Below are 22,753 nucleotides of genomic sequence, written 5' to 3' on the forward strand. Positions count from 1 at the left end.
TGTTCTATAAAGGAGTTCGGCGACAAGGCTGCTAGGCCGCTCCCATTAGTGTGCTGCAGGAGGGATCAGTAGACCTCTTCGAAAAGCACGTATCCCTTGAGTCCCTGCTTGAGAGTGGACGTAACGAAAAATGCGTGAAGCGGAAGTAGGTTCATATTTTATTTTTGCCTACCCTGTCCTTTCTCCTTGTCTCTCACCTCTTTGATTTCCCCTACCGCTTCCTCACTATCCATTTATTTCTGCCGCCCAAGTTCAGGTGCTTCAGATATCAGATAGCGGATACCGGGGCTGGCAAAATTTATTTCCTTCCTTTTGCATATGTAATAATAAAATAACCATATACTACTACGTGTCGGTAGCAGTGATATTTACCCTTCTGCAGTGATAGCTCCACAGCCTACACTCCTGGGCAAGGGCGCCGACCACCTGAACGAAAATCGAAGCTCCCTATTGTAGTCGAGGAGCACGAAAGGAAGGTGAGATGCTACGGTTAGGAAGAGAAAGAACTGCTCGAGTGCTCAGTTGCAATATGGATACCAAGAGTGAGAAGCAACCTGTAACGTAATCACGAGGCGACCACGTACTTTCAAGCAACAGGAAATGAAACGGCGAGCTTTCAGATAACAAAAAATTACTGCCGCTTACATCCACCATGATATAACTATAGTGATTAGCACTGGCTGGCTTTGAAAATGATTACTACTATAATGACGCCGCCCATCACCGCCACAGAACAAAACATAAGCAGTCACAATAACCATATATGAGTAACTGGGCGGATACTTGGCCGATGGGAAGTGTAATGTGCATGTCAGTCGAAGTATCTATGCAAACAGCATGTTACCTTTGCGCCTATCTGTTGCAGAAATTAGCCTTCGCGGTAGGTTGGGTTCGATGACTAGCAAGGTAAAGGGCGTACAGTACGTATGTCTATATATTTACATACCTTTTGTTCTCGGGTTGGGAAGCAGGGAGCGATGTGTGAGGGCATGTGCGGATACACAAGAGGTCCAGTGGTTGTCGAAAATCTGAATGGCGTTCCTATAACAACTCGCGGGAAAAATGAGACTTATTTTATATTACGAGTCAAAATAAAACACATGCTAACGAGGCGCTAGTATCGAGCGCCACTGACGTTTTAGACCACTCGGCCGTTACCTGTTCTTTCACTTTCTAACATGGCATTCACAACAGCTTTTATGCTCAAGTACGAACTGTATGCACAGGTTGTTTACAAAGCGCCCTGTTAGTGACTGAGCTCCACTGGCTTAAAAGAAAACAAATAAGCACAACTAGCATCTAAGCCAACAACTATGAAAATAATTTAACTACTAGAAGTGGGTAAAAGTACAGAACTCATCGGCAATAATTTCCAATCTGGTTGAAGGTTACTTTCTTCAAAAATTGTCCACCAGGCTGGAACATTGCTGGACTAAGGTGTGTTTCACAGAAAACAAAAGGTTTGACATTCCAGTCCATCACGTGTTTTCTACATACCGCGCAGTTCACTCAGAAATACTATTAATGATCACGTTGAGTGGTCATAAGATATCGTAAACTGCAGAGAGAGAGAAATTCCTGTATAGAGACCATGAATTATACGCATTTTTAACGTCTATACGTGGGAACTTTAAGCATTTTATTTTTCAGTATGGACCAATGCATCACTGGATGTCTAATGCGATTCTATGTACCCGGAGCGGATTATGTACCATGTGAGCAACTTAATAAGTAGAAAAAAAAATATATCCACGAAAGAGCGGGTAAGGAATGTGTACCAGAAATTACTCTACTTCCCACCTTTGGTAGAGGTGGACGATTCGAGAGCTAGTAAACACCTTCAGAATCCTGAGTGGGACGTCAGTTAGGCACCAAACGAACAGAGCTCCATCGCTCGGCAAAACGGCCGCGCATAACAGCAAGAGATCCGAACGCGCCCCAAGAAAAGCTAGCGGACGCCTCCCTAAACACTTGCCTGAGAGCGATTCAAACAATGCGACTGGAATCACCTATTGTCCCTTTTAGAATGCTCGACGAACCGCATCGGAAGCACCGATTTTCAAAGAATCCGCCGCATTTACTGTAGGGCTTCCTGCGTATCCCTATATGGTGATTCATTTTTGAATTAGAGGCCTATCATTTCTGGCACGTTGCCATATGCTGCTTCACAATCAAGAATGGTAGGGAATAGTATCGTTCAACATCAATCTCTCCTGGGTTAACTAAACGCGATTGAAAATGAAATTTATATAGCATTTCCAATGAGAGTAAAGCGCTCTCTCCTATGCTAGCCGGTACCTCATGAAGTGGATCGTTTAGAAACGAAATGACTTGGAGAAAGAAAAAATCTGCACGTCAATTCCCTGTCTGCCTTTCTGTTGAAAAATGTAAAGTTAATAGCCCTCCCCCCCCTGCCTTATATAACTTTGTATATATATATATATATATATATATATATATATATATATATATATATATATATATATATATATATATATATATATATATATATATATATATATATATATATATATATATATATATATATATATTGTTACGGTGGCGGCAAGCGATGACAACAAGAGAACAGAGGACAGAGAAAAGATGCTCGATGGTCGTGAGATGACATTTTATGAATCTGTGTGCGGGCCTAGCGAGCGCGCTCCTGCCCGCGCCACTGCCCTCTTCTTCCTCCTTCGCCCGTAGCACGACCCGGGGCCACCGAGCGATCGTCCCGATCGTAGACGAGGAGGTTTACCGATGATGATTCCATGGCATGATGATGGGCGTGCCTGGATGCTTGAAGAAGAGGACGAATTAAGAATAGAACCGCTTGCCGGTACGATGTCTGATGCGTGGGTGATCTGCCTCCCCTGGAGCTGACCGTCACCAGAGTCCATGGGACCGATGGCTCGAGGTCACGTCGGGGAGCTTGGGCGGGAGTTGCGTGTTCGTGTCCATCGGTTCCTTCGGGTCATTCGGGTCTTCGGGTCCTTCGTCTCGGTTCTGATTGGTCTGCCTGTTCTCCTTGCCTTCAGGTCCGGGCTGCGGGCTGGGTGGTGGTAGGTGGTCAGGTCTGGGCTTGAAGGGTGGGGCGAAGCTGCTCGGCGATGTCCCTGGGCCCTCGGTCGATGGTCCCGGCTTACAGGTGGCGTCGATGCTCCAAGGTAAGGATGGGGATGACGTACGCCGCACCTCCAACCAAATGTTACGTGGCGGCAAGCGATAACAACAGGAGAACAGAGGACAGAAGATGCTCGATGGTCGTGAGATTACATTTAATGAATCTGTCTGCGGGCCTAGCGAGCGCGCTCCTGCCCGAGCCACTGCCCTCTTCTTCCTCCTTCGTCAGTAACAATATTACAAGAGCCGATAGTGATTTCGTTACTCCGCCCATTGACTTCTCATTGCAATCTTTTGAAGCGAAGGCTTCACTACCCGTGTCAAACCGCAGCTTCGCGTGGCTCCACATAGCCTGGTTCTGCGCATGCGCGTAACGTCACAGCCAAGGCCGGCTGCGCAGCCCCCTCGCCAAGATCTGCCAGCGTTGCTTAGCAACGCTTGTGTGCGAATCCTCCTCTTTTAAAAAACAAAAAACAATAGTCTGCACCAGGAATTGAACCTCCATCCCTTGTATCCCCAGCCGAGCGCTTTACCGCGCTGCCACGCCCCGGATTTATTCTTTTTTTATTGCCTGGCTTTGGCACACGACATAACACAAAAGAAAACTTCGATCAAAACGTGAAAAAAGTCACACAAGGCAATTTACATAATGAATGTCATGATCAGCTAGCGTTAGACTGGCCTCGTCACTGTAAAACTCCCGCAGCGACAGCAAAGGCTCTTCCCTTGAGAGCCATTCAGGAGGTTCTGCAGCCGATTTTTGAATGGCAATATAGGGAAACTGCACTAGCTAAACGGCGCTGCATTGGTTCCTTAGCGCGCCTAAAAAATGTGGCTATTAGCTGCTTGGTTCGCGATAAACGACCGAGCATATTCATCACTGTTATATATACGTATGTGACATATAACGTCTCTGTCTAGGCGCTCCCGATGTAGCCCAGTTATCTGACACGCCTTGCAAAGCTTCGACAGAGCGTGCGATCTGATCCCTTTAAGCTTATGCAGGTGGCGTGAAAACGCCCTCACGAAAGCGCCTTAAAAGTATTTGCTGTTCTCGCTACGATATGTGTTACGGCGCGGCGATCGACACAGCAACTACAGACAGCCTTTACCACTCCATACTCTCTCGAAAACAAATCGTGAAACGCTCTTCATAATTCCGCTTGTCTACCGTGAGGATGATAGCAGGATTCCGCGAGTGACATATACTGGATTGGCACGAAACTTGAAAGTACCAAAGCCCAAAATCGTTAATTAAGTCACTCAATTAGGGTGACGTCAAGGATTTGACGTCGCGCAACCGGAAGTAGAGCCGAAAAAGGGCATATGAAGGGATTGGCGCGCAATTTGAAAGTACCAAAGACTAAAATTAGTAAACAAGAAGTCAGTTAAGCAACTAGAAGCAACCAAAAGCAACCAACAGCAGCATCCGTGATTTCGCATTACTGCAATGCATATTCTGCAGTGCTCTTTAATTTTTTTTATTCGCGAGCACTGAACACAGCTGAGGTTTGTAGTTGTAATAGTAGGTGATGAAGCTTTCAAAACTGATCCGGTAGACCACTATTTGTGCTTGTTCTTGTGGCAACACACAATTATTACCATTCTGCGAGCCTTTGGACGAGAACAAATGTTCCCCGGTTATCGTTTATTGGCGCATCGTGGGTAACGTAGACGAAATCTTCAGCCGTCGATGAGACCGTTGAGACCCTAAATATGCACAAAAAGCAAATACACGAGCACCAGATTACTACGCTCACTAAACGTAGGCTGCAAATGTACGCCATACTTACTGTGGGCAGTGATTGTTTGATTCCTTCCGCATCCATTCAGTCTTGCACTTGCTGACAACACCTCGGCCCACAATAACCGAGGCAGCGTGTCACCCACTAGCAGCTTTCGATCTCCTCCTCGCTTGGCCATATGGACACATCCTACCCGCGCACACCAAGGGCCGGGCAGTCAAGGAGCCGAGCGTGACGCGCTATCAGGCTTGGGACAGAGGTGGGCGCCGGGTGGCTCTGTGGATGCCACATCGCCGCGTGCAGTCACACACGGAGACCACCGGAGTTGGGGTGTACTCCCGTTTGTCCGTTTATTAGAATTCGCAGCTAGGAACATATTCTGGATGAGTAATTTAAGATTGTTTCTTCGCTCCAGAGCCCGTTAGCAAATAATAATATCAGCTGATGGGGTTAAGCATGAAATACTTGGCAATGACTTCTACGTTCGCCTCTGAGTCGCGAGTTGGCAGTCCGAACGGCTGGTGCGGAAGCCGAGCGCTTCCCGCTGGGTCCCAACGGGTGCTCGCCAGGGCGGGGCCTCGCCATGCAGGAACGCTTCTCGCCGGCCCTGCGGGACCCGCGCCACGCGGCCTCGGCCCGAGAGGCTGCCCTCGGGTCAGAAGACCTGCGACACAACAGGGACGCCAGGGGGCGGGGCGTCAGCGGACGGGTCCCGCGCACTCTGGCCATAGATGAGCAGCACTCCCTATGGGCTTCTATTCTGCCGCTGCCTTCCATGCTCCAGACACACAGTGGTCTGGGATGCCTCAAACGTTACTCAGGATCACTGCAACCTGCCTGGGAGCATGCGAGCTGTGCAACGAAAGGACGCACTGTCAGTGCGTATACGGTTGCACAACTAAGCACGTAAACGGGTGCACAGACGCGGATGGGGGCAAGCTCTGACCTCCAAGCGGACTAAAAAATGCCACCGTCTGCACTCTACAGCTTCTACCACAAAATGAGTGCAGCAGTTTTGCTCGCCGATTTATGCCGCATTCTTTTCACAGAGAAGCTTTTTAAGGGCCATGGTCTTGGCTTATTATTACTGCAATCTGGTGCTTCTTGTGCAGAAGAAGGAGAAGTGAATGAAACAGCCGAAGAAGCAAGCGAGAAGCCACATGCATTAGCTATCACTGTTCGTCTGACGCAAAAACCCTGCAACATTCAAAACAGACATCAAGCTTAGGTTTCTGTGACAGACTCTCGCTGAATTATTCGCGTCAATCCATGGCTTAACGAGGCGCATTTTGTTAGCGCTTTTGCTTCCATCGGTGCAAGACGGGCTCGCTTTATCAGCTATAGCTCATTCACGGCAATTCATGAATCATTACTGCGGCTCTCATGCGTGGTAAAGAGGGAACGACCCAGATCATGCATTTTGGCGGGTTGTAAACATACGGTTCCATTCAAGTGATACTTTTACGGCAGCTGCTTATTTGTTTCTTAATCGTCCTGGGGGTGCATAATTTGCGTCGCAAAGCTTCCTCCGAAGCGTTTTGTACTCAACCTTCCGGTCAGTGAATAGTCACCGCGGCTAAATCGGCAGCGCAGTGTGATTCGGCGTGCTGATACGGGCTTCTGAAGTCACTTTTTTTATCAACCGCGATGTCTTAGCGATTTCAGCACCGATGATGGGTTTGAACTCGGCAACGCCGGTTAACATTTCAGTAGAGAGGAAATGCAACGACTCTTATTTTGATACATTGTGCATATTAAAGATCGACAGGTGAAATAACAACAGGTCACCTCATATAACTCAGGTGTAGCGATCGGGTGTAAAAAGACATCATCATCATTAGTGCAGGGAGAAGACCTCTCCTGTTTTCCTCCAGTTATCCCGGTCCATCCACTGCTTGGCCTCTGCGAACTTCTTAACCTCATCCGCCCGCCTAACTTTCTGCCAACCCCTGCTACGTTTCCATCCCTTGGAATTGGTTCCTCTCTTTGCACTACGTTGCCTGCCTATGACCAATTCTTCTTCTTGATTTCCACTAGAATGTCAGTAGCTCTGGTTATTTTTCTGACCCCACTTTGGACTCGTCCTATCTTTTAACGTCTACCATTTTTCGTTCCATAGCCCTCTGCGTTGTCCTTAAGTAGAACCCTCTTCATTAGCCTCCATGTTTCAGCCCCACAGATGACATGATAATCAATTTTAACTACTGTCGATCCAGTGCGAGCAGCCGTGTGTGTGTTCTTATATCTATCTAACATAACTTTGCATTTATATTGTGCATATTTTCTTATTAAACAAAGCAAGAGAGACCTCCTATTGAATTCTGATCAGAAACAAATTCAGGTTAATTTACATTCAATAGATTAGGTGCTTCCCCTCCCTGCGTCTGTTTCATTAAGGCAGCAAGTGAAGAACAAAAGTCTACCACCATCAGGCCGCCCCTCCGACAAAAATTGGGTCTCGGTGGTTATTACACACAGGCGCTGACTGCTACTCTAAATAAAGATAAAAACCATTATAACCAGCCGTGAGTCACACGAGTTCATTCAACCCATGACCTAATGTCTCCACAAGAATTGCTTGAATGCAGTACTATTCACACTACTATTCACTCTACTACTGCTCCCTGCCGACCGTTAACGCTAGGTGTCGAAATTGTTTCGACATGTAATCGTGTCTAGTACAATTACTTGCTGCAAAAACCACCTGCATATGAAATATCAGCCGTGGATGATATACGTGCATGGCTTGCGCTTTCACAGACTCGACGCTTATTTGGGAACCTCTACCGCGTAGTGTCAATCCCTCGAAATTTCAAAAACGTGCTTTTTGGGCTGCTATAGAATTCGACCCTAGGTGGAAGGAAACTATAGAACACGCTCTTTGTGCATTCCCTGAATTTAGCGCCAAACAAAAGTTGCTATGCCGTAAGCTGAACCATCTCTCCCCTCGCCCTGACAGACGTGAAGGTTCTCGGACGGTGGCCGCATTAGCCATTGATACTGAAGACTTGCTAGGCGCTGTTCTGCTTCTTGAGTGTATAGCTAGCTATTACTTAGCCGTTAGGAATGTCCTCACCTTCTTTAGTACCAGTTTTATAAGAGCGTTCTCTTTCCTTTGCCCGTTTGCGTTCCTACCTCTCTTTACCTCGATACAGGGTGTGGCAATCCGGTACTTTCCCCTGGTTGACCTCCATCCTTTCCTTGTATCTCTCCTTAAATTTTACATATTGATACTGCAAATCTCACTGAAAATACAGCAAGAAAGAATGTTTTCCATGTTTCTTTTATAAAGTATCTAATAGCGTTTGTGGCAGTGTCTTTCGACAAGCTGCATTTGGACTCTAGTGACTACCTTATCGTCAGAGCTTGTTGTTTTCGGCACAACTTAGCCGCGGCCACTATTGGCAACTAAACACAACAGAAATACTTTTCTCAATCACTGTTTATGCTGGAAAAGGGAGTGCGTCTCTTCTGTTTCGCTTTGCGCCACTTGCCGCGCCCTCCGGAAATACTAGACGCCCTTACAAGCAATCAATTTTACGCTTTCGTTGACATTTCCTCTGAACGTTGGAAACCCCTATAAGCTGTTAAAATGAAAAACAAAAATCCTTATTCAGTGTTCTAACGCCAACCAGTATCTTCAGTTGTTAAACTGTGTTATCCTTCTGGTTGTAGAATTGTGTTGGACCTTCATCTGACAAAACATGAAGGGGCGTACCATCATACCTTGATGTGTGTCTCATTTCGCTCCACCCTGTCATAACTGCACGATTGCTTGACTCTTTCCAGTCGAGGTTTAAAACCATTTTCACTCTTATAAACAGTATGCGTGGAAAACAGATTTAAGGCCACAAGACTCAGCAAACATAGCCTGGAACGTTACTAACTGAATGGTCAAGACAAAGGAGCTCGTTCGCGTCGCGTGTGCATTTTATGTTTTGTTTTTAAGACACGGACCAACGTGGACACACACAGAACAAGGGTGGGTGGGAGGTGTAAAAGGCAGATAATCTGGTTTTAAGTGAACAACTAAGAACCAGAGGCTAGCGGCCGCCAAACAGGCATTTAACATAGCTCTACAAACGCGCTAACGTGGACGCGAAACAATGCTAGCAACTATCGAGCCTGAGAAAGGGGTCAGCACTGATTGTCTCTATACTTTCATGCTATAAGATATGTGATCTGTCATCCTATGTGTTCACAGAAAAAGAAAATAAATAATTGTGCGATCACTACGTCTTGTAAGGTTTGTAGCTACCGCGTGCTCCCACCGAAGGTGTTCTAAATCTCGAATGCACTACATTTCTTGTTCCTTAAATGCTCGTCAAACTATAAAACCTGAATTATTAAGCATTTCCAAGAGCCAAATTTGCAGTATTTATACTTAAAAAGTTAGAATACATCTGTGTGTGATTGCAAGTTCGGTGGTACAAATTGTTATTGCTTTGAAAAGAGAGGCAACTTAGCTTTTTTTTTTTTTTTTCATTTCACACTTTGTTCCACTGCCACACTAGCTTGTTCTTTTGCGCTTAAAATACTGCAAACCGTACTTGCAAATATTAGCCTTGATCACTTCAGTCATTTAGTGCTTCTCATTTTCCAACTCTACTTTGGTATTGATATCTTGTGATGCATGTGCTATAGCTTTGCTTTTGTTAACTTTTATCACCGCGCAACCTCTAGTCACCGTGAATGTGAACTGCTGAGATTTTCTTATTCGTATTAAAAAACAAAGCAAGACAACCGGCACTTACACAGAAGCACAATTTGTTGACGCGGACTTTAATGTTAGAAGCAAACGTGGCGCCAAAATCAGAAGGCCACTAAACTCACTAGCACTGCACGGTTGATAATTGTTGACGCCTTCTTGAATGCACGCGCAATAATATTTATTCGTTCACTGCCGGGAAAGCACGATAGGGCCCCATCAAGCACTCTCAGCCGTCACCTTGAACGTCCTATTGTTTGGCGCATCTTTGAAATTAATGGCTTAAAAGCGCAGTCTATTCAAGTCGCACCAACCATCACCACCCGGTAGCGATCTTGACAACTCACTTCCATGCAGTGGTTGAATATTATCAGATGAAAGTATAAGCTATGGTTCAAACAATATTTACCTTTATGTATTTCCCGCTCGATATCCACCGACCAAGATACTTCGAAACGCAAATCGCTCTTACTTTAATACGACCGACTGATTTTAGAAACTACATTACTGGCAGTCCTACAGAACCAATAAAAACACATACACGCACTTGGTGTTCGTGCGATGCGAGCAGAATTTAAATAATTCACAATGCTAATAAGCCACGCTGCACGAACAGGGAACGATTCCTGCCCCTGAACGCACGAAGAAATAAAAAGAGTGCGTGGACCTAGACAGGAAAAGTAGAAAGGTAGGCTTGAAAATCAATATGCAGAAGACTAAGGTAACGTTCAACAGCCTCGGGAAGAAACAGCAGTTTACATTAGGTAGCGAAATACTGGAAGTAGTAGGCGAATATGTCTACTTAGGACAGGTAGTAACCGCAGATCCGGACCACGAAAAGGAAATAACAAGAAGAATACGATTGGGATGGACCGCATTTGGCAAGCGCTCGCAGATTATGACTAGCAGCTTACCAGTATCGCTCAAGAGGAAAGTATACAACAGTTGCATCTTGCCTGTACTCACCTATGGGGCTGAAACGTGGAGGCTAACCAAGAGAGTTCTACTTAAATTGAGGACAACCCAGAGGGCTATGGAACGAAAAATGGTCGGGGTAACATTAAGAGATAGGAAGCGTGCAGAGTGGGTCAGAGAAATAACTCAAGTTACCGACATTCTAGTAGAAATTAAGAAGAAGAAATGGACTTGGGCAGGACATGTAGTGCGAAGAGAGGATAACCGATGGTCGCTGAGGGTAACAAACTGGATTCCAAGGGAAGGAAAGCGTAGCAGGGGGCGGCAGAAAGTTAGGTGGGCTGATGAGATTAAGAAGTTCGCAGGGGTCAAGTGGATGCAGCTAGCACAGAACCGGGTTAAGTGGAGAAATATGAGAGGCCTTCGCCCTGCAGTGGGTATAATCAGGCTGGTGATGATGATGATGATGAACTGGCAAAGCCCTGGAGACATCTTCTACACAGTGCCTGTCATGAGCAGTGCCTGTCATGAGCGTAGTTTTAATGTGCTCTGCTGTCTTCACATATATGGCTAAAACCTGTAGGATGCTATAACTTTTGTTCCTCTTTCGCTTCAAGAGCCCATAAAAAACTATTTACTAAAATTATAAAAGGCACACGAGGAATAGGCCTATCAACCGTCATCGAAGCGGAAAAACTTTAAGCTAGCTTTATTATCACCGAAGATATAGGCAATCGAAAATGATGCTCCTGCTCTCCACCTTCAACTCAGCTCACGCCGGCGCGTAAGAAAAAAAAGAGGTAATTATGTCGCGACGGCGCCCCATCCGGCCGTCGCCACCGAGATCTTGGCAAGGCCTGCGCTCCCCAGCAGCCTACGTCACGACTGGCGGATGACGATAAAGTACGAGCAAATGAAGGTGCGAGCGCGAATCTGAGTCGAGTCACATGATGTCATCTCGCCCTTTTACCCAAGCCTGTACGCGCAGATTCAGTGGCTGATCCTTTATCGCTCATCCGCTTGTCATGACGTTCGCTGATGGGAGAGAAGGTGATGCAAAGGCCTTGTTAAAATCTTGGTGGTGTCGATCCGGCCTTCGTAACTTGGGAGCGTTCAATAATGATTGGGCGCGCGCTGCAAGCCCATGCGACGTCACATGGGAGGTTTGCGCGTGGTGCGCGCGGGGATGTGTCGCCCCAATCGCTCGGGAGGGGTCGCCAGTACCACTTTTTAAAAATTATTTGTAAATTTTTCTCTTTTCTCAATGCGTTTAAATGTTTCTCGGATACTCATAAGGACCACCTCTATGGATCTCTTGCATTAGAATATTACCTAAGGTAGCATTTCAGGGTCCCTTTATTGAAGTAAATATTTGTGTTTATTGACTGTGAAGCAGTACATGAAATGCCCTTAGACATATTCTATCAATCGCTTGAAACAAAGCCGCCACATGTGTGCAAATACATTGACTGCACAGCTTCACGACTGACAAGTTTGTTGTGGTAAATAAATGTTTTATTGATAGCATTTTCTGTCACTTTGCGTGTGTCGTCACTATGCGTCTTCCACGCACTTAAAAAAAAGTTGCTTACTACATTTTTTTTTTATTTAAATGCTGAAACGAACCAAAATTTAATGTTATTATTATCAATTATGCTGTTGGCATATTACGAACACGATACTCCTACTAATGTCCAACACTTCCCTTAGTAAAACGCAATGGCTTCGCCACCCATGAACTATGCCTGCAATGAAGAAGCTTTTCAATGTATTAAGAAGCCGATAGCGACACAAATGCCCAACCCTTCCCTTAGTGAAACGAATTGGCTTTGCCACGCAAACACTATGCCTGCAGCGAAGAAACCTTTCAGTGCATTAGGCCGGTACCTACACAAACGCTCAACTCTTCCCTTAGTGAAACAAAATGGCTTCGCCACACATTAACTGTGCCTGCAGTGAAGATACTTTTCGATCATGAGATAGGTTGGATTTAAGCTGCATGCTTCCTAAGGTTCAATTTTGTCAAGCAGGAAACACAGGCGGCCTTCTGCCTGAGCACAGTTTTTCATTATTCAGAACGCGACTTGACCATTTCGTTCAATATTTAAAACGGCTGATAGCAGAGGTATATATTACCAGACACCGCACAGCGCGTAATGTATTGCGACTATGGGAGATCTCCTAGTTAAAAATGCACAATAAACTACCACAGATCCCGTAAAAATTTCTATAACCTATCGAAAATAATGGCTGCTTATTTGACGCTATTGACCGTAGAAGATTTAGACATTTCCCTTTCTGGTGATGCCATAGGTAATTCGAGAGCCCTTTTTAACGTGGAATATTTGGGGATATAATTGATGGTATATATTTTATTTTCGAAATGGAGCAGAAAGCATTGTAGAAGCAAAATTCGCGAAATTAAAATGTTTATTTCAACATTTTTTGTCAGTTTTATTCTAATTTTGCCGATGACTGCGTTATGGTCGTCCAATAACAAGCCCTGCAGACCGCCTCACCCTTCAGTCCGGCTTTAATAAGATTTACTCTCGTTATTATGCTTGGCTACTGAAGCTTAACGTTGCTAAATGCAAGTCTATGCGGGCTTCATCTCGTGCATCTAAAAAGTACATTGTGATTACTCGCTTAATGCCACTTCACTAAGCGAGGTTTCCTCTTACAAATACCTTGGTATGCATATCTCTACCAACCTTTACTGGCAAGCATACGTGGACTACATATCAAGCAACGCAAACCGAACACTTCGCTGTTCACAATGAAATATTTTGATGGCTTTCACTAACTTGAAACTTCTACTTTACAAACACCAGTTGGGCCAAAAGTCCAATATGCCTCTCCAATATGGAGCCCCTAACTTCTTTAACTGAAGAGGTTGAATTCATCCAAAAAACGCGCCATTCGTTTCATTCTTCCTAATTACACTCGAACAGAAAGCGTAACTCTAATGAAGTCAAACCTAAACTTACCTGACCTTTCAATGTGTCGCGGAATTTCTTGCATATGTTTTTTCTACAAAATCTATCATTATAATCCCCATCTCAGAGGTTCGCTAGTCATGCCGCCATCATACATTTCATCCCACAGTGACCACCAGTTCAAGGTTCAAGTGCAGCAGTCTAACCAACTTACATTTCGGTTCATTCATTCCCAAGAGATCCCAGGAATGGAACCACCTCATCGCCTCTATCGCCTACAATATAAATGCCGATATGTTTAAAATTGCGGTGACTGATTATATTTTTTATCTACTGTGTTGCGCTTTAATACTTCTTACTCCTTTCTGTAATGCTTCGGCCCTAAGAGTAAATAAATAAATAATAACAAAAATAAAGCATCTCACGCTGCCAAAGAAAGAGATTTCACCGCCTTAGCACTGACAAAGACTGCAGCTGTCAGGTCTCACGCTGGTGACGCGCGACAACCATGCACACTAGGTGCGAGTACTTTCAATCTCAAATATTGTATTTTCTTTTTCATGCCCCTGCAATAAGTTTTACCTGAAATAACTTATGTGAAACTACAGCGGAATGTGGCGTTAATTTTTATACTCCTTTATCAAGAAGTGTCTCAAGAGCTGAAAAAATCACACTTTATATTTATGGAGCAGTATTATTAGACAAAGAACCCTACTCAATGCAAAAGTTGAGCCCCGAACGTTCTTCGTCAATTTGGCCTTAATTCATCTCAGTCTCCATGTCAAACCTTCCAGTCAAGCCATAGCAACACAGTTGTTACATCGATATGCAGATTATGTTGAGTATAATAACAACGCAAGTCTTATATTGCTAGATAGCTTATGTTCGTTGGATTGTTGGATACATATTGAACTTTTCTGATTAAGCGTCGTAAATAAATGCTGTTAATTAGTTCATTCTGACTAAAATTGAACTTCAGTCTACAATATCAAGTTATATATATTTGGATAGCTTATATCGAGTACGATGTCGGGACGCTTATTGGAGGCACCAATTAATTACCGTTAATTAGTTACTTGTGAGTAAAAATTGAACTTTACCATACAACGTTAAGTTATACTTTTATATTGTTGAAAGGCTCTCGACAAGTAAAGTAAAAAAAAACTAGGCCACGAAAAAAAAACAAGAAAAAAAAAACAGAAAACCCAATCACCGCTTCTCTAACGCGGTTGAATGGTGATTAAACGACTGCAAACCTTTTGCATGCAGAGAGCGTGGTAATACTACTGTATGCACCACATTCTATGAACAATACATTATGCTTGCAAAGCGTGTATAATTTATATCATCACGAGCGTTACATCAGACGCAGTATGGGCTGACTAGTTGAAGGGTTGTTTAATTGAGATAATTCCTTTCCTTCTTTTTAGACTGCTTTCACTTGCAGCATATGCGTAGTGGTAGAGCGTAATAACGACTGCGTGAATCAGCAGGGAAATCTGTTGAAAAAGAACACGTTTTGTGGATGCTCGGAGATTTACGCCAAATAAAGGTAATATATAGCTGCGTGTAAATAACTTGACTCACAAGGTGGAAAGCCTGGCAGGTCGACAAGATAAACAAACACGTATCGTCCCCGAGATAAATAGCAAAATCCGGGCAATCCAGGAAGTGTATCACCACCACGCTTTAACATTTGATTGGGTCTCGTTGAGCATGCTTAAAATGTTGGATAGCCGGCCTCACAAAGGCAAAAATAATACAGTTCTTTGTGAGCATTTCTTTCGTAGGTTGCATATGGAGTAATCGCGGAGAATTTTCCAGGCAGTCGCGTGTACACTGAGAGATTTTATCGGTGAGTGCATATTTCCGCTATGCACTGCCACGAAAAATAGTTTTCCAGGCACACGTTCTTTCTAAATATCTTCAAAATCAGAACGCGCATGTGATGTGACCGGTTAATCAAGTGTGCACGGTTTGTTTTGACAGCCTAGCATGTGTTCATGTGGGCATGTAGCGAAGGATGCTGTCATGTATATGAAAATCCGCCAGGCAGCCCCTGCATCTCAGAATTACTGCCATGACTCTAAGGAGCACCGTCTGTATGTCCATCTGTATTTAAAAAAAAAAAAAAAAAAAGATCTGATGCAGAGTGCGCACTGTATAAAGAAAAGCTACACTTGTCATAAAAGACGTGCAAGTATCTAGTTCTCATGTTCTCAATGCGCCGTTAACTTACTCCCTCCGAGGAGAGGTTCTTCTACCGAGCAGCTGTGAGCGAGCTCTTACCCAGATGACCTGAAGCAAACGACAGAGGGCATTAAGGCGCATGGAAAGGCAGCCTTTTATATTCAGAGGTAATGCGGTTTTGATGACGGTTATCGTATCACATAAGTTCGCAAGTGAACAAAAAATATCACAGGACTTGTATCAGAGCAAAAAAATGAACGCATGTGTGAGCGTAAACGAAACGACAGACAGACGCATCTTTACTCTGGCATGGCGGCGCACCTGGGATCTCGAGCAGTTCCAAAATCTCAGAATGTATGCAGGGATAGCAACGGCTTCTTGTTTGTGAATTCAGCAGCCACGGTGTTTTTACCTATATTTTGGTAGTCTGGAGGTCTGGAGTTACAAAACAAAATTATGTGACACGTTTAATCTTGATTGTAGAGCGACTACGCCATGTAGTTTTATTTGAAGTTGAGTTGCCGGCATAACACCGAGAGGTTGACTAAGCAAATACAACAACAGAAAAATGCCCTTCCCCGTTGACAACCATATAACATATAGGTGTCCTTTCTTAATTATTTTATTACTACACCGTCTGCTCACCCGCCTATATATTTTTTGTTCATTTGCGGATTAAGAAACCCGCCTTGCACTTACCTTTGTTCTCTAGCCGTTCTCAGGTGCGCGGCTTTAGTCTGAGAATTGTTATCGCTTCTTGGGTTATTATTACCCGCATAGCTTAAAACTTCCGTCAAAAATAGTTTTGAAATCATCTATTCCTTGTAGAGTAGTTAGCATGACATTCCGGATACTTCCATTAACTCAAAGTCGGCGAAATAGTTCAGTAAACTACATATAAGAACCAAACAAGGAATACACTGATTCCGATTCGACATAAGAATGCAGAAGGCTCGCTCGCCATTGCAAATGAGAAACTATGAGTTTCTCATATTTCGGGTCTCACGAAGTAAAACGGAAATATTTCGACCAGTCTCATTTGAATTCTTTTCGCGCTCACAGCAGCCTCCCCAATGTGTTCCTTACAGAAAGTGCGTGAACGGCTGAAATTATGTGGTGCAAGCCTGCAGCTGGCGGTCCACATGTGAACAGATCAAACTTAATGAAAACCTTAACTAAAGAATGAATATGCCCTTCAATGGTACCTTAGTTCACTTGGAGTAAGTTTGTTCTATGAAACGTTACCGGAAGTTTTCCGGCTTGTCTTTGATTTAACGTTCAAATGCACCCGCACACAACTTTCACCATACAAGTGAAAATAAAGCTGCTTAAGCTCTTATTTATGCTGAGAAAGAAGTACGTGGCTGACTGCAGGCAGCGAATGAGCTTACAAGAAACGAACATCCTCACCTCACCCCTATAAAATTTGTCATAATCAAGAGGACGAATTTGATGCAAGAATCTACAATAAAAAGTAAAAACCAAACAAGGGTCTTAAAATATCGCGGTATCAGAATCGATTTTTGACCGATATTTCAAAACGGGCATGTAAACTCGTGAAAATGGTGAACTGTTCATACAACAAACATTTGTCAATACCCTGCTTTCCATTCGAAGTGTTCCTAGTTTTCCCCAGCATCCCCCCTGCACGTGCGCCAGAGTACTACAAACCTTTCCGAGGCAGTTTTTTGGAAAATGTAAAAAGCAAGGGATATGACCGGAAGCCGTAACGAAACGGAACCATAACATAAAATTGGCCGTTATTGTCAATTTCTTTACTGCCTTTTAGTTTTAAGAGTAGCTTCTCGTGAGGCAAGGATTTAATGTACTTCTTTTGTTACGCATGCTGACTCGACCAGTGTTCGTTACGCCTCAGGAGGGGAAGGCGTGTTATCATTCTAGAAGGAACATACATCCAGGTGATATGTCATCAAGATGGGCAAGATGGGCGAAACTTGTGTACAAGGAACCTGCCGCACATAAGGAGGTTCTCCCCCTCCTGTACATCCCATACAAAAGCAACTGATTAATTTGCCCTAAAGCGCGGGGATAGTGCGAACAAATTGAGCACGAAATCTGTGCGGATTTTATTTGACGTCATTCACGAATAACTCATCTTAAAGTGGTTTAATTAAAAACAATTAAATGATGGGGGACATTTGTGCCATCCGCGGCGTCTGCATTGGGCTCGGAGGGACCTTACCCCAAAGAAGTTTAACAACAACAGTACAGTAAACGGCATAGTGATGCATGCATTTTCTAGGTATTTTCTTTTCCTTAGCTCGGTCTCAATATCCTGTATTTATTGCAAAGCCATGCCAACAAGTCATAACAGTCATAGTAGTAGAAAAAGAACGTACAGCCTTTGCCAGAAGTAACAGGTTCTAGGGATCTGCTCCTATGTGATGCATGTGCGCTCATGGTTTTAGAGAATCAGTAGATGTCCTTACTTTCAGAGGGCTGAGGACTATAGTTCCTCGCACCTTCACCGGGTATGGATACCGGGCGATGAATGAAGGGTCACATATCATTCCCCAGAATCAGTACAACTGTGCTCTTTAAATCTAATAAAGGCTGCCCCTGAGGATTCTCTGGACAACCAAGGGCGAAGTTTCAGCAACTTATGGGCTTGAAGGTAAGGTTGGCAACAATGTTAAAAAAAAGTAGAGCGATTGCGCTGAAAGCATATCGCGACTTACGTTTCGACTCAGGATGGCTAAATGCTGTGGTCGTTGGCTGCTTGTACAGCAGCAACTTCATATAAACTAAGTTAGCTTACCGCTGCCACCAGGCAAAAAAAGTTCACTTTTACTGTGTTCGTGCGTGGTAGCTCGGTGATCATGACGTTCTACTGTTTTCTACTGTTGCGCCCAAGTTCGCAGGTTGTGACGACTGCCTTCGGATGGAGGCGAAATTGGAGGAGACGACTGCACTCAGACGTTCGACCCCAGGGATTTTTGAACTTAGTGCACAGCCCTCCACTATGACATTTCTCAAAATTAACGTCCTCACTTTCGGATATTAAGGTGCGTTTAACGTACTCGAGGGGCAAGTTTTCTGAAACCGTGTGACAGAAGAACAACTTTTGCACAAGTGCTGATTCAACCTTTCGTCATTCATTCATTGCGTCGTCTTCCCCAAAATTCTACGAATAACCCATCATTTCTTGCGAGATTTTGAAGCCTTCTATTTTGCAGGCGGGCACGAGGAACACGCGGCCATACGTGAACTGCTTGTCTCTAAATGAAATTGTAAACATCGGTCATAATCTGTGTAAGGCCGTCCTCGTTCGTTTCACGGCAAACCTATTTACATCGTTGAGGTTTACGACAGCAGCAAAACCTCGGTTTCATTATTTCTAGTACCTGTATCTCAATGTGTGTCCATACGCTGGCAGTATTGACAGATGAATCACTGTGTCAATAGTTTCAATGCTCTCAATATAGTCTTGTCTTGTTCAAGCCGCAGTACTTGAGCTCCGTTCAAAGCTCCACACAGTATTTTATGTTAATGCCGGATACACGTCCCTTTACGCTTTAATAAAAGAATAAGAGCAGGGCATTGTATGCACGACTCGTGCAGTTACAAAAATGCTCGGTTTTTAACACATTTGGTGCCAAGGGGTGAAATTCAAGTAAGAAAACGTGGCAGCTTAACGTAACTTTGACATGAAATTAGTCAGTATTGGTATACCAAAGCAGCACTACTTCACAGAGCATGAATTACTGTGCACACCACACGTAGCGTTTTTCTGTATTGCTGTCTAGTATAGCGACTAATACAGACTAACGTGCTGTATGAAAAAATCCAAGAAAAGCTTCAATTTATCTAATTTTTGACTTCTGGCTGCTCTAAGATTAGCATAAGTTTAACATCGATGGAATCATCGCTAACTTGGAGGCTATTCATGTTGGCTCGAGCAACTTCGTTTCGTCTTTAAAAACACGCACGCGACTTCGTTACATCCTGGAATTTTTTCTTCTTTATGTTTTCACAAATGTCTTGTCTGCAAATTTAGTGAATATATGACCCGTACAAGTGCATCACAAAACCTTTTAGCGAGGCGTGCGAAACGCTGTGTATCAGTCAGAAGGTCTTTGGAAGTGAACCACGGAACCTACAACTGGAAGGCCGGCGTGTCTCAACTGTGTCATGCTTGTGAAACTAAATATATTCTATGGTCACGCAGTTATATTTCAAGAAAATTTAAAGTAATACCAACACCCTAAAATTAAAGGGTAATAAAATGACGCTTTACACGCACCGTCTCACGCCACGTACAGCAGACCCGTTGGATCTCAAGCTCGCGCTTTGTAAATCGCTGCTCGTGAAGATACATGGAGCACAGGAAAAGCCTCGTATGACTCGAAGAAAACGCACGCCTTTACGCACCAGACTCAAATCAAGAATGCTTACCCCGTCAGCCTCCCTTCCGATGTCTGCTCCACCGCTCTTCCCGCCTTATCATCCCCTTTGAGGAAAAGTGCACCCACCCTGGCTCCCCTCTTCACCTTCCTCGTCCCTCATAACTTAACATGATTGAAACATATATGTGCCTTAGAGGGACAAGGGCTCAGACAGTGCTTGTCGAAGGGGGTCTCAAGAATATGCAGTACCCAGCATATTTCGTAAATAAATATTCTGTGCCAACCATGGGGGAATTCGAGAAGACAAAATCACGACTTCAGGCAGGTGCACTTACGGCTACAAGGAACACTTCTTTCTGCTGCTAACGGAGAACACTAGGAGCCACGGCCTACTCAGGTTAATAGAGAACATCATCCACTACTTATACATCATATCGCCAAAATCATTTTGTGCCATATGGCATGGGCTACAATAATAAAAACAATATCGCGTTGAGAGGTATAGCAGCCTGGTACCTACTGGGAGTGTAACAGGCGGCCACAGCTTGTCCGGGAGCACTGTCGCCTCCCTTCGTAGGCAGCGCAGCCACCGAAGAGCGCTACCGTGTTAAGCGCAGCGTCTACGAGCGAAGCTGAAGGAAGCGGCCACGTTAGACGACGAGAGAAATGCTTCAACGGCACGTCCTACACCTCGCCCCGTACGGGAAACAGACTGCGAACGTCTCCGTTCCTCCAATGGAAAAGAAATGAATGCCTTGCTTGCTCCTGCCGAAGCCTTTTCCAAGCCCGACGCTGCACACGAAATGCAAGCTACGAACCGACGTCTATACAAGTTCGCATATTTTGGACACACCTACGAATTTGACTATGCTGATACCAAGCAAAAAAATCTGTCACTTTTTGACAAAATACACGCCTCGAAACTGCGTTACGTCTATCCTGGTGTTTGGCGCATGATAGTCACAGTTGCTTATGCGCCATGAAATTGCATATTAACTTAAATTGCCTTACGACCAGTTTCTTCGAAAAAAGAGGTAGCCTGCGTTCATCCTGCATTTTATTTAGTCAGCCTAGTATTACTTCCACTCTGAACTTCGCAAATAATCGCCACATGCAAGCACAGTTAGTGAAATATCCCCATGTGTATGCCGACCAGGTGCCCAACTAGCAATTTCCTGGAAATCACGGGACGCGAGAGTAAAAAATACAGCAGTATGATCAATTTCCGAGACAGTCGGGGTGTAATGGAAAACCACCGAACAGACTTGATCGAATCATCAAGAGTCAGTGATCAAGAGGAAATGGAAGTGAAATAAAATTTGATAAGCACTGGTCACCAAGTTACACCGAAACGCTAATAATACGGGTAAAAGAAATTTTGTCGGGAAGATTTGCTACAATCGTAGCAGCAGCTCGGGAACCATGCATGCATGGTAGTTGGCTCAAAAAACTTTTACTTCACCATCTTTTCAGGCGCTTATGTTCATAATTATGTGAAATGCGATTTTTTAGCTTTTTTTCTTTCTTTTTTTTTTTGGGGGGGGGGGGGGGGGGGGCTACATTGAGCTACGTGCATCAGCATTTCATTTAATGAAGAGAAATTTAGCGCTCTGCATGTCCCAACTAGGTTCTTTGTTTTTGTTAACTAATATGAAAAAAGGTGTTGCTCAAAACAGCGTAGTGGCACGTCCTTCAAGAATTGTGCAGAGGGATCTTATGAACCATAAAAAAAAACGTATTTACTTCTTTTTTAATTTTTTTCTTGAAAAATCACTTTTGAAAAACAAAAACAAAAGGCCGATCTTTTGAATGCTCGCTTACTTATTTGAGAAATACTCGAATTTTTATGTTATAATTATTCTGGTCTTTTGCCTTCCGAACCTGGCTACTTGGCCTTATTGAAGCCTGCTAAGCTATTTGGTAAAAGGCGAGAGAGGGGGGGTGGGGGATATATATGGTGTACGACGCCTGAAAGCGCTGACAGCGTCGTCCACAGCGACGTACACTTCCGTCGTCCGGGTACCACATTCAAAGAAAAATGCAAACTTGAAGCGTGACTGTAGTTCTAACAGTTTTGTCACTATTATTTTTAATTTCTGTTCCAAGTATTTTGACCTTACTTCACACCAAAATCGCTCAATAGTGGCTGTTATCATCAAAGATACTCGGCTAGTCAAGCTGCCGTCGCCAATGCCTCTGCGAATAACTGCTGTTCAGTACAGCTAGTGCAGGAATTGCTGCATCTATCCTTCCAAAATTTAGTGGCGAAACAGCGCGACTGGGCGCAGCACGTGCTCGGTCCAGGTATCTACAAGCTTGGCTACTGAAAAATTTACAGCATCACTGAGTTGAGCCTTGCTTTCGGCTGTAACGCAGACACCGTGTATTGTTACTTCTAGAAACGCAGGGAGAAATCCTGGAGCAAAGCTCAGGTTTCTAGAGTAAGTCTAACTATTGTGAAGTACATGGTGGGTTAGAAACTGGCACGTGAACAAGAATAAAACTCTAGCTTTGGTGTCAGAAACGTTGCCTTTATATATTACCTGTCGTATCACTCACGGTAGAGGCAGCAAAGATGTAATTAGTCTTCTTCTTTAAGGCTCGTACAGACGCAACACTTCCTCAGACTGTTGAAGAAACAGTGTCTTCGACATATTTATTAGAAAAGGAAGGAACCGCCATCCGCCGGAGGAGCAAAGACTTGCCGAAATATGACTCCATGGCAAAACATAAATAACCCTAACGAGAAATATTCCCGAAATTCAATTA

The sequence above is a fragment of the Amblyomma maculatum genome, chromosome 1, assembly GCF_055883805.1.
Source record: "Amblyomma maculatum isolate TAMU_Amacu chromosome 1, ASM5588380v1, whole genome shotgun sequence".
Classification (NCBI taxonomy): Eukaryota; Metazoa; Arthropoda; class Arachnida; order Ixodida; family Ixodidae; genus Amblyomma; species Amblyomma maculatum.